General features: G+C 36.4%; 1 pseudogene; it reads left to right on the top strand.

Moving 5' to 3' along the window:
- The window catches only part of LOC131974662 (P2X purinoceptor 4-like), a 30,680-nt pseudogene extending 24,209 nt beyond the window's left edge, over positions 1-6,471 (top strand).
- Positions 6,472-14,009: the final 7,538 nt, after the last annotated feature.

The raw sequence follows: 14,009 nt of genomic DNA, 5'->3' as shown, positions 1-14,009 counted from the left end.
CTGTGTAAACAGCCTCTCCTGTCCTCTCCTCTCTGCTCTGTGTAAACAGCCTCTCCTGTCCTCTCCTCTCTGCTCTGTGTAAACAGCCTCTCCTGTCCTCTCCTCTCTGCTCTGTGTAAACAGCCTCTCCTGTCCTCTCCTCTCTGCTCTGTGTAAACAGCCTCTCCTCTCCTCTCCTCTCCTCTCCTCTCCTCTCTGCTCTGTGTAAACAGCCTCTCCTCTCCTGTCCTCTCCTCTCTGCTCTGTGTAAACAGCCTCTCCTGTCCTCTCCTCTCTGCTCTGTGTAAACAGCCTCTCCTCTCCTCTCCTCTCCTCTCCTCTCTGCTCTGTGTAAACACCCTCTCCTCTCCTGTCCTCTCCTCTCTGTTCTGTGTAAACAGCCTCTCCTGTCCTCTCCTCTCTGCTCTGTGTAAAAAGCCTCTCCTGTCCTCTCCTCTCTGCTCTGTGTAAACAGCCTCTCCTCTCCTCTCCTCTCCTCTCCTCTCTGCTCTGTGTAAACAGCCTCTCCTCTCCTGTCCTCTCCTCTCTGCTCTGTGTAAACAGCCTCTCCTCTCCTGTCCTCTCCTCTCTGCTCTGTGTAAACAGCCTCTCCTGTCCTCTCCTCTCCTCAGCATATGTCTGAATCAGGGCGTTCAAGTAGCTGGGAGCAGTACCGGAGACAACTTTGTAGGCCTTTTGTAGGTTAAACATTTGTATGTCAATAAAATGGTTGTTCAAAAATTCTGCTCTCATATACGTGAGTCTGAGAAATAGTTTGGGTTCGTATTGTTTTTATGTGAGTATGAATCTAAAGGCTGTGACGGCAATGTATTGTGAATACAACTCTAATTTCTACGACTTCGAAGTCTTCACTGTGAACACAAATTCAAGTTTGTTGGTACAAGTGGAAATTTTTTAAATGACGTCACGTAGGTCACAGGGGAAAATAATCAAACCACGATTTTACGAGTGTTACAGAGATTCTGACACAAATATCAACATTTTAAGACAAATTTTGGTCACTTTTTATAGTGGAATTTTATTTCAATAAAATGAATTAATGTTTGCTGTTATGTCGACACATCGGTACAGGTGGAGGCTGAGGAGGTGAAAGTGAAGCAGGATGAGTGTGTTGTAGATGAAGTGTGTTGTAGATGAAGTGTGTGTGTGTGTGTGTGTGTGTTTATCTCCAGACGACGGTGATGATCGACTGGCTGATTGGAACCAGCTGTTACTCTACAGAGGTCGGACACAACTACTCTGAGAAGAAAGTGGAGTCGGTCCAGGACAAACAGAAGGTGTTTGTGTCAGATACTGTATCTGTAAACTCTCCGTCACAGTTTGTTTACTGGTTTACAATCATTGTGATTCTGCTGCTGTGTTGCAGTGCGTCCTGTGTGTGTCCTACGTGGACGAGAACAACATACGACTGGTGAAGAGGTCGCAGAAGAAGAGTTTGCAAGACATCAAACCCATTTCTGTGCAGCCAGTCAAGGTGAGCCTGCAGCAGGGGGAGAACTCATAGAAACTGAGGAACCGTTTACACGAGGACGCTTACGGGTAGAAGTGCCTTTTGTTTAGACAGTGACATCGTTTTTGAGGCTTAAAAACTCAAAAATCTAAAACCACCCTCCAGTGTAAAACTGTAATCCACTCCACCGTAGCGTGTCGTCTACACTGCCAAGACGCAAAACTCTGCTCTGATCTGCTCACGTCACGTATGTGTTTACGTCACATACATGCTCCAGTTCAGGGAAAGAAACAAACATGGTGGATTATTTCCATGCGTGGGACCTTCAGGCTGCTCTGGCAGCTCTAATAAACTTACAGGAGTCTTTCCACCAAATGTACAGGATATGTAGAGATAGTATTAGTGAACAGAGAAGGATCTGGAATTACCTCTATCACATTTTGGATGCAGCAATTCATCAGAGGCGAGACGGCTTTGAACGAGACCTGGGAGATCTAGTGATGGTGGAGAACTTTGTGGAAGGAGTAGCTGATGAAAATGTGTGGCGTGAAAACTTCTGCATGCCCAAAGATGCTCTTATGGCTTTAAGTGATGCCGCCTGGCTGCATACAATCGAATTTCACACACTTTTGCGTCACCGTATGCAGCAGATTTCCTCCCGAAAACGCTCGTCTAAACGCGGAATAAAAAGTGAAGACGCAACGCTACTTTTGCGTCTTCTGTTCAGACCGTCATCATGTAAAAGTAGCCTTACTGAACAGAGAGGGATCTGGAATTACCTCTATCACATTTTGGATGCACCAATTGGTGGGAGGCGAGCCAGACGGCTGTGAACGAGACCTGGGAGATCTAGTGATGGTGGAGAACTTTGTGGAAGGAGTAGTAATGGCCAAAAAAAGACACACATTGACCACAAACTGACAAAAAAAGACAAATTGACTAAAAAAGATGCAAAATAATAAAAAAAAGACACAAAATAACCAAAAAAGACACATAATGACAAAAACGAGACACAAAATGGCCAAAATAGATGCAGAATGGCCAAAAAAGACACAAATTGACCACAAAAAGACACAAATTGACCAAAGAAGATGCAAAATAACAAAAAAAACATGCAAAATGGCCAAAGGACAAAAATTGACCACAAAATTACCCCAAAAGGTGAAAAATGGCATAAAATAGACAAATTGACCAAAAAAGACAATGACGTGGCTTTTTACAAAGCGCCATAACAAAATATGATCGTTTTAATTTGATAGTACAAAAATATTTATTCAAGTGTAACAGTAGGATGGGACGAGGCAGGCGTGGCATTTTATAAAAATGGAAAAAGGATTCTAATCATCTAACACTGTTCCTATAAATAAACATGTTTTTTTATATATAGTTTTATTATATTTGAATTTTACCTTCATATGTTCATATTTGCAGCCTATGTTTACATTTTTCAGGTCTGAAACAGTTCATTGAGCATATTTGTGGTTTTTATTGTCATAAATAGTAAAATTTTAGATTTTAAATAAAGTGGGTCAAGGTGTATAAATAAATGTCAGATCATGTTGAAGTTGTCCTGCGACCCGAGTGCGGATAAGCGGTTAACGAGAATGAATGAATGAATAAAAATGTTGAAGTTGTGCTGAGAAAATACCAAATACCGAACATGAGTATAGTAAATATGATGTGGTATATAAAGAGCTAATAGGCTCAGACCCCAGAGGGTTGAATATGTTTTGGATCAAATTAAACCTATTAATTCATGCTAGCAAGGTTTGATACAGTAAGATAGTTTTGCTCCAATTAATCCTCTTGTATTCCTGTGTGTTTTATAATTGTTATTGCAACTTTCAGTTTGTAAACTGAAGCTTTATCCAACTTCATTCTCAGCTCATTGACTGATTGACGTACGGCTGCAGAACTGAATAATCGGCGTGTTTTAGTTCACTGATACACAGTCAGAGATAAAATTACAATCAAACAGATCGATTAAATATTCCATGTGATCGACCAAATTCTTAACGACCATTAATCAGTCAATCAAATCAAATCAAAACTACTTTATTCATCCCCAAGGGGAAATTCAGTTAGTCTGGTAGAATCTCTTGAACAGTGGCGGTTCTACACAGGGGCCTCCAGGGGCCCCTGTGTCAAATTAATAATAAAATGAACAATTTATAACAATGAACGACGGAACAATTCTTACCTATTTTTTGTTCGAACAATATCTCATTATACAGAAAAGGAACCCATAATGTGTACATTGTATAATAGTTTAATTGTGCAACAAAAGCTTGTGTATATATAAAAAAAGATTATTCTCACTGTGCTGTACTTTCAAAATAAATAAGTAATTGTGCATAAAAATGAAGAAATGTCATTTTCTTCCAAAAATAATTGTAAGTGTTGGTAAGTCTCATTGTTTCAATCAATGTATAATATATCTTCCAAATATACTTAAATAAGATGTTTAAATAAGCCAAAATAAGGGTTTTGATTGCTTAGATATCATCTTTGTAGTTTTTAATGTGTCCCCCTGATTAAACACTGGCCCCTGCTTGGCCCCCACTGTAAAATTAGTCTAGAACCGCCACTGCTCTTGAAGATAGATCATTGATTAATTATTCCCATCCCTGCATGAGCAGATATCACCGAGGTAAGTGAGTAAATACAGTACAGGCCAAAAGTTTGGACACACCTTCTCATTCAATGCGTTTCCTTTATTTTCATGACTATTGACATTGTAAATTCATCAAAACTATTAATGAACACATGTGGAATTATGTACTTAACAAAAAAGTGTGAAATAACTGAAAACATGTCTTATATTCTAGTAAGCAAAGGGTGGCTACTTTGAGGAATCTAAAATACAAGACATGTTTTCAGTTATTTCACACTTTTTTTGTTAAGTACATAATTCCATATGTGTTCATTCATAGTTTTGATGCCTTCAGTGAGAATCTACAATGTAAATAGTCATGAAAACAAAGAAAAACGCACAATATTTGGGACAAACATTGCTTTTAATTGGGATGAATTTCTTTTTGGGCTTCTGCACTCTACATCCTCAAATAAAAACACAAAATACCTTTTTGGCATATTGAGTGTAGCTGCTAAAAAAGCCATAATAAGGAAATGGCTTAAGCCAGACAGCCCATCTATAGACGAGTGGTATGACATCATCTATGAAATTTTTGTAATGGAAAGAATCACTTTCTCTGTGAGGCTTCAAAAAGCCAAATTTGAGGAAATCTGGGAGAAGTGCAGATTGTACATCGCCCCGAAACGCCCTTCTTTTGTTTAATATTGTGTAACTTTCTTTTAAAAAAAATGTTTTAATCTGTTTTTTACTACTTACTGTAGATGGAAACACCCCCAAGTTCTGTTCGTTCGTTTGTTTATAAAAATCTGAAAATATGGATCACAGTGTCTATTATCTAAACGGTGATGACTGTTTGAATGTGATATTGAAATGTGATTCTAAATAAAGACAAAATGTAAAAAAAAAAAGAAAATAAAGAAAAACGCATTGAATGAGAAGGTGTGTCCAAACTTCTGGCCTGTACTGTATGTTTTGTAATTTAGGTGAATAATGTGTTAAAGGAACACTCCACCGTTTTTTCATATTAAAACATGTTATTCGGTCAAGTAAGACGAGTTGATACAGACCTCTTGCGTCTCAATGCGTGCACTCAATCGCAGTAATATCATCACTCCTGAGGGGAGAAGATTTTTCAGGAGTGATGATATTACTGCGCCGAGTCGAAGTGCTCCCAAGTGCTATTCCGCCATACATTATAGTTCTCCTTTTTATCCGCTTAGAAAAGCGCCACGTTTTATTTTGTGTCGCCATACTTGGTCGTTTAACTACTCGTGTAGCTGTATTTAAATAGGGAAAACGTGGAGGAGTTTGGTCGCTTCTAACTGTCCATCTGTTTGGATCCTAATGAATGAACTGGGCTAAGCTAAGTGCTAGCCAAGTGGCGCCGCACGCCAGGGCGATTGAGTGCACGCATTGAGACGCAAGAGGTCTGTATCAACTCGTCTTACTTGACCGAATAACATGTTTTAATATGAAAAAACGGTGGAGTGTTCCTTTAAGACAGCCTGACTCAAGATGACTTGTTGTCCTGCAGGAGGACACGGGACACCTGAGAGCCGTCCTCTGTCTGCTCCAGCCGGGCGACGGCGAGGATCACGCCGCTCAGCCGCCCCTCGACCACAAACCCGCCCCCGGCCCCGGACGGCGGCGGCCCGGCCTGGTGCAGGTGCGGCCTCTGCGGCGCCTCGTCCCTGCCGCAGGAGGAGCTGTGCTGTCGCCGCGGCGACGGCGCCTGCATCACCTCGTCGCCGCTGTTCGAGCGGCTGGTGCTGCGGCGCTCCCTGCTGGAGGCCGTGCTCCTGTACAGAGACCCTCTGGCTCCGCCTGCCGGCCGGGGCCAGACCACCGCCCTGCGTCACTGCGCCTACGCTCAGTACATCAGCTGGAGGTTCGGGGTCCCTCCTCAGGACGCCCACCCCGCCGTCCCCTGCTGCTGCGTGCAGAGAGTCCGGGAGGAGTACCCGAGCCCCGACGGACGCTACAGCGGCTTCACCCCGGCCAGGGTGGCGTCCATGCAGGCCTGCGCTAACGGAGAGCTGTGAGGAGAGCAGGGACTCACTGACACACTAACAGAGTGATAGAAACATGCAGGAAAGGATGAAAACCTCACTGAGCCAATAAATCTCTGCACCTTCTAACATCACCTGTCATCTTTTGGCCGCTCAGTGAAAATGGAAAAAATGATTAGACCTCCTTGTTTTCTCTAATTTCTTGTTCATTTTAATGTCTGGTACAACTAAAGGTACCTTTGTTTGGACAAATATAATGATAACAACAATAGCTGATAAGAGTTTAATTTAAGAGCTGATATCCAGACATTTAAGATAATTTTCTTGATAATATTTTCACTCCCTTTTATCTGTAGAAACTATCTTCATTTTGTGTCTTTTTTGGTCATTTTGTTTCTCTTTCTGTCATTTTTGATCATTTTAGGACTTTTTTGTTAATTTTACGTCTTTTTGTGTCTTTTTTTGGTAATTGTACGTCTTTTTTGGTCTATTTAAGTCTTTTTCGGTCATTTTATATCTTTTTTGACCATTTTGTGTTCTTTTTGGTCATTTTACATATTTTCTGGTCATTCAGTGTATTTTTGTTGGGGGGTGTGTCATTTTGTGTCCTTTTTGTCTTTTTTTTAAAATCATTTTACATCTTTTTTGGTCATGTTGTGTCTTTTGTTTTTTTTTGTTTTTTATAATTTTGTGTCTTTTTTTGTGATATAAACTTGGTTTCTGGTTCCTGGTTTCTTTTTTACATCTAGACATTTAACATGCATTTCTTGATAATGATTTTGGTTATTATCACTCCCTTTAAGCAGCTTTTTGCCTTTTAAAGGGCAGAAATATCTTTGGTCATTTTGTGTCTTTTTGGTCATTTTACATCTTTTTTGGTAATTTTACGTCTTATTTGGTAATTTTATGTCTTTTTTGATCTTTTACGGTCATTTTACATATTTTTTGGTCATTCTGTGTATTTTTTTTGGGGGGGGGGGGGGTCATTTTGTGTCCTTTTTTGGGGCTTTTTTTTAATCATTTTCCATTTTTCTTTGTTCATTTTGTGTCTTTTTTGGTTTTGTTTTGGTCATTTTGTGTCTTTTTTGGTTTTGTTTTGGTCATTTTGTGTCTTTTTTTTGTCCTTTTTGATCATCTTACTTCTTTTTTGGGTAATCTTTGGGGTAATCTTTTTGTGATATAAACTTGGTTTGTGCCGGACACTGTCAGCTCAGCTCCGTAACAGTGGGAGTAACATCAGCTGTTTGCCGTTCCCTGACACACTAACAGAGTGATAAAAACATGTACAAACGTTGTCAGTTAGAAAGGGAATAACAGGATGAGGAGAAAACCTCACTGAGCCAATAAATCTCTGCACCTTCTAACATCACCTGTCGTCTTTTGGCCGCTCAGTGAAAATATTGAAGTGATTCTCTCACTCCCTTTTAGCAGCTTTTTGCCTTTTATAGGGCAGAAATATAATTTTTAACATCACTAACACGCTCAGACAAAAGAGTTCTCCGGCCAGGAATGTGCTCACATCCATCAAGTCGTGTGGAAAGATGAAGAGTTCTCATGCTCCAGACAGAAAGTTTTTCACTGTATGGAACTTCCACAGTGGAAGAGCTGATTTTTAACACCTAACGGAGCTCTGAATAAAACATCTAATGCTCAGTAACATGCTTGTTTCTTTAATCTGCACACAAACAGAAATGTAAAAACCTAAATCTGACTGTGGCAACCTGCGCTACAGAGAGGTGCCGTCCTGGTCCTGCAGAGGCAACACGTGACTCCTCTCCATCATTGGCGTAATTGGACCAGTCCTACGTTCAATTTAACAATACAATTTACGAATCTGTGCATGAAAGTCAATTTAAAATGGTTATATAAATAGCATTCTGTGCAGACGGTGTAGCCAGTTTGTCTGTTGCCATTTGAAAATCTCCCGACATACCACTGTGCACAAAGGAGCAGAAGATACACACATGGTGACCAAAAAGACACAAAATGGCCAAAAAAATATGTAAAATGACAAAAAAAGACACAAAATGACCAAAGAAGACATAAAATGACGAAAAAACGATTTAAAATGACCAAAAAAGACAAAAAAAAGACACAACATGACACAAAAAAAGACACAAAATGACAAAAATGGATACAAAATGACCAAAAAACCCCCCACAAAATGACCAAAGAATGACCAAAAAAGACACAAAATGGCCAAAAAAAGATGTAAAATGACAAAAAAAGACAAAAACAAGACACAACATGACCCAAAAAAGACACAACATGACCCAAAAAAGACACAAATTCACAAAAAGACACAAAATGGCCAAAACAAGATGTAAAATGACAAAATTACCAAAAAAATGTAAAATTACCAAAAAAGACAAAAACAAGACACATGACCCAAAAAACACACAAATTCACAAAAGGACAAAAAATGATTCAAAATTACCAAAAAAAGACCCAAAATGGCCAAAAAAAGATGTAAAATGACAAAAAATATACAACATTACCCAAAAAAAAGTAAAACGACCAAAAAAGACAAAAACAAGACACAACATGACCCAAAAAAGACACAAATTCACAAAAAAGACACAAAATGACAAAAAAGGATACATGACCAAAAAAGACACAAAATGGCCAAAAAAATATGTAAAATGACAAAAAAAGACACAAAATGACCAAAGAAGACATAAAATGACGAAAAAAAGTTTTACATGACCAAAAAAGACAAAAACAAGACACAACATGACACAAAAAAAGACACAAAATGACAAAAATGGATACAAAATGACCAAAAACCCCCCCACAAAATGACCAAAAAAGACACAAAATGACAAAAATGGATACAAAATGACCAAAAAACCCCCCACAAAATGACCAAAGAATGACCAAAAAAGACACAAAATGGCCAAAAAAAGATGTAAAATGACAAAAAAAGACAAAAACAAGACACAACATGACCCAAAAAAGACACAAATTCACAAAAAGACACAAAATGGCCAAAACAAGATGTAAAATGACAAAATTACCAAAAAAATGTAAAATTACCAAAAAAGACAAAAACAAGACACATGACCCAAAAAACACACAAATTCACAAAATGACAAAAAATTATTCAAAATTACCAAAAAAAGACCCAAAATGGCCAAAAAAGATGTAAAATGACAAAAAATATACAACATTACCCCAAAAAAAGTAAAATGACCAAAAAAGACAAAAACAAGACACAACATGACCCAAAAAAGACACAAATTCACAAAAAAGGCACAAAATGACAAAAAAGGATACAACATGACCAAAAAAGACACAAAATGGCCAAAAAAGACAAAATGACCAAAGAAGACATAAAATGACCAAAAAAGACAAAAAACATTACCAAAAAGATGTAAAATGACCAAAAAAGACAACAAGACACAACATGACCCAAAATAGACACAAATTCACAAAAAAGATACAAAATGACCAAAGACTGACCAAAAATAGACACGCTTCTCCTTCACAAAATAGGTTTCATCAGTCAGAAAAGAGAAGAAACCCATTTTTAACCTATTGACCTGTCCCTTTCAACCCTTTCTAGTGTTTCATGGGGTACAGCCCGTTGGTTTGTTGTTGGAGTTTTAGTTTTGGGCTTTTTTTCATACAGCAGAAGTCAAAAGTTTGAGCCTGAGACACGGAGCAGCTGCTCTGGCTGAGACGAGAGAAAAGGCTCCAAAATAAGTACATGTGTCTCCAGACGAAGATAAGAAGCTTCATCCATCATATCAGGACGCAGGAGGAGGAGGAGGACAAGGTCATTTTGTGTATTTTTGTCTAATTTTGTTAATTTTACATATTTTTTTATTATTTTGTGTCTTTTTCTTGTTATTTTGTGTATTTTTTGTGTATTTTTTTATTGGAGCAATTTGAGTTCATTATTCTGGTACTAAAATGTTAATTTATTTGTATAAGTAAAATTCAATACTTGGAAGTTGGTAATTTTGTGCCTTATTTTGGTCATTCTTTATCTTTTTTTGCCATTTTGTGCATTTTTTTTGTTTTCTTTTAGTCATTTTATGTCTTTTTTGGTCATTTGGTGTCTTTTAGTCTTATTTTGTCAATTTTACATATTTTTTTGGTCCTTTTGCGTCTTTTTTGGGGGGGTAATTTTGTGTCTTTTTTTATTTTAGCAATTTGAGTTTATTATTCTGGTAAAAAAAATGCACAAAATGACAAAAAAAAAAAGACAAAGAATGACCAAAATAAGACACAAAATGACTAAAAGAAAACAAAAAAAATGCACAAAATGGCAAAAAAAGATAAAGAATGACCAAAATAAGGCACAAAATTACCAACTTCCAAGTATTGAATTTTACTTATACAAATAAATTAACATTTTAGTACCAGAATAATGAACTCAAATTGCTCCAATAAAAAAATACACAAAAAATACACAAAATAACAAGAAAAAGACACAAAATAATCTAATATATAATAATCTAATAATAATCAACTTCCAAGTATTGAATTTTACTTATACAAATAAATTGTTTTCTTTTAGTCATTTTATGTCTTTTTTGGTCATTTTGCGTCTTTTAGTCTTATTTTGTAAATTTTACATTTTTTTTGGTCCTTTTGCGTCTTTTTTTGTGGTAATTTTGCGTCTTTTTTATTTTAGCAATTTGAGTTTATTATTCTGGTACTAAAATGTTTTTTAAAAATGCACAAAATGACAAAAAAAAAGACAAAGAATGACCAAAATAAGACACAAAATGACCAACTTCCAAGTATTGAATTTTACTTATACAAATAAATTGTATTCTTTTAGTCATTTTATGTCTTTTTTGGTAATTTTGTGTCTTTTAGTCTTATTTTGGTAATTTTACATATTATTGGTCCTTTTGCGTCTTTTTTTTTTGGATAATTTTGTGTCTTTTTTATTTTAGCAATTTGAGTTTATTATTCTGGTACTAAAATGTTTTTTAAAAATGCACAAAATGACAAAAAAAAGACAAAGAATGACCAAAATAAGACACAAAATGACCAACTTCCAAGTATTGAATTTTACTTATACAAATAAATTGTTTTCTTTTAGTCATTTTATCTCTTTTTTGGTAATTTTGTGTCTTTTAGTCTTATTTTGGTAATTTTACATATTATTGGTCCTTTTGCGTCTTTTTTTTTTTGGATAATTTTGTGTCTTTTTTATTTTAGCAATTTGAGTTTATTATTCTGGTACTAAAATGTAAAAAAAAATGCACAAAATGACAAAAAAAAAAGACAAAGAATGACCAACTTCCAAGTATTGAATTTTTCTTATACAAATAAATTGTTTTTATTTTAGTCATTTTATGTCTTTTTTAGTCATTTTGTGTCTTTTAATCTTATTTTGTTAATTTCACATATTATTGGTCCTTTTTGCGTCTTTTTATTTTTGGATAATTTTGTGTCTTTTTTATTTTAGCAATTTGAGTTTATTATTCTGGTACTAAAATGTTTTTTAAAAATGCACAAAATGACAAAAAAAAGACAAAGAATGACCAAAATAAGACACAAAATGACCAACTTCCAAGTATTGAATTTTACTTATACAAATAAATTGTTTTCTTTTAGTCATTTTATCTCTTTTTTGGTAATTTTGTGTCTTTTAGTCTTATTTTGGTAATTTTACATATTTATTGGTCCTTTTGCGTCTTTTTTTTTTTTGGATAATTTTGTGTCTTTTTTATTTTAGCAATTTGAGTTTATTATTCTGGTACTAAAATGTAAAAAAAATGCACAAAATGACAAAAAAAAGACAAAGAATGACCAACCTTCCAAGTATTGAATTTTTCTTATACAAATAAATTGTTTTTATTTTAGTCATTTTATGTCTTTTTTTAGTCATTTTGTGTCTTTTAGTCTTATTTTGTTAATTTTACCATTTTTTTTGGTCCTTTTACGTCATTTTTGGTTATTTTGTGTCTTTTTGTGTGTTTTTTGTTGTGATTTCGTGTCTTTTTAGTGATCAAACCCTGGTTTCTGGCCGTCAGCTCAGCTGTGTATCAGCTCTCGTCCCATCAGCTGTTGGGCCGTTCTCCCAGCTCCGGCTCCAGACCTCCACCATTGTTTTCATAAATGGTCCATTTGAAGGGAATAGGGGCTCTTTGTTAAACAAGTCAGGGCCTGAAATAGCTCCTGGACTTGTTTCCTCCATTCCCTCGATCCCCCTCGGCCCTCGGCTGCTGCTGCTGCTGCTGCTGCTGCTGTGTGAACTCTGTCACATGTGTCTCTGTGATTTAATCTTGTTTCTGCAGCGCTCAGCCTGCACTAAATTAGATCCTCGTCCTCTGTGGAGAAACACTTTGTGTGTTTTCTTTGCATCGGCTCGATATGAATCAGACTGGATGGATGCATGTGTGTATGGATGATCTGCTGGAGGTGGAGATGTGTGATGTGATGCCGGTGGCAGATGGTTAATGGATGGATGGATCAGAATTAAACGGGTGGATGGAGAGATCGGGTCGGAGCGACTCCACAGCCTATAAAAGTGTCTGTTGTCTCTGCTGCACTGAACCTGTTTACCACAAAAACACACGTGAGTCTCAGGAGTCAAACAGCAGATACACTGTGTGTGTGTGTGTGTGTGTGTTCTTGTACTTCCTACATAGTGAGGACCGGAACACGTTTTTAACCAACAGAGTGAGGACGTTTCAGACGTTTTTTTTTAAGATTTCAGACTTTGTTTCAAGGGTTAAGGTTACTAAAACTAACTAAAAGTCTTTATCAACTTCTTTCATACATAATGAAGGTGGATCAGGCAAAAGGAAATAATGGCAAAATTTACTGTGACCTCTTCTAATCTCCAGCCCAACAAATACCCCATTACAAAAAAACTGAAACTAACACTAAAACTAATAAAAACTAAACTGAAACTAACACTAAAACTAATAAAAACTAAACTGAAACTAAAGCATTTCAAAATAAATACTAAACTAAAACTAGCAAACTCACTCTAAAAAACAATTAAAACTAACTGAATTTGAAAACAAAAATTCACAACCCAACTAAAACTAAAACTAATGAAAAATCCAAAACTATTATCACCTTGCAAAGGAATTCACTATTCCAATGAGGGTCCTCACAAAGATAGAAGTACAAGAATGTGTGTGTGTGTGTGTGTGTGTGTGTGTGTGTGTGTGTGTGTGTGTGTTCTTGTACTTCCTACATAGTGAGGACCGGAACACGTTTTTAACCAACAGAGTGAGGACATTTTTGCAAAGTGAGGACATTTCGGCCGGTCCTCACTTCTTTAAAGGCTTTTTTGAGATTTCAGACTTTGCTTCAAGGGTTAAAGGTTACTAAAACTAACTAAAATTATAGTGAAAATGTCCTTCGTTTTCATCTTTGTCAACTTTTTTCATACATAATGAAGATGGATCAGACAAAGGAAATAAAGGCAAAATTTACTGTGACCTCTTTTAATCTCCCACCCAACAAATACCCCTGTACAAAAAAATAAAACTAATAAAAACTAAACTAAAACTAAGCATTTAAAAAACTAACTAACATAAAACTAGCAATCTTACTCTAAAAACTATTTAGAACTAACTGAATTTGAAAACAAAAAATCCCAATGAAATTAAAACTAAAACTAATGAAAAATCCAAAACTATTATAACCTTGCAAGGGAATTCACTGTTCCAATGAGGGTCCCCACAAAGATTGAAGTACAAGAATGTGTGTGTGTGTGTGTGTGTCCGTGTGTGTCCTCGTTGGGTGAGTTTGACCTTTGGCCTCAGATGGAGCTCATTAGATGCCGTGCTGGAAAGTACATTTACTCCAGTGTTGTTTGTTGTGGTGTCACTACAATAGGAAAATAGATTTAATGACTGTCTTTTTTTTTTTAAGAAACCATCAGAATAAATAAAACAAGAGGCAAGAAAAAGAAAAATTAAATTTCCCAATTGTGAAACTCTCCCTTTAACACTCTGAACCCCCAAAGTGTATT

The sequence above is a fragment of the Centropristis striata genome, chromosome 7 (genome assembly GCF_030273125.1).
Source record: "Centropristis striata isolate RG_2023a ecotype Rhode Island chromosome 7, C.striata_1.0, whole genome shotgun sequence".
Taxonomy (NCBI): Eukaryota; Metazoa; Chordata; class Actinopteri; order Perciformes; family Serranidae; genus Centropristis; species Centropristis striata.
Note: the sequence above shows the minus strand (reverse complement) of the source record. Positions and strands in the feature narration are given on the sequence as shown.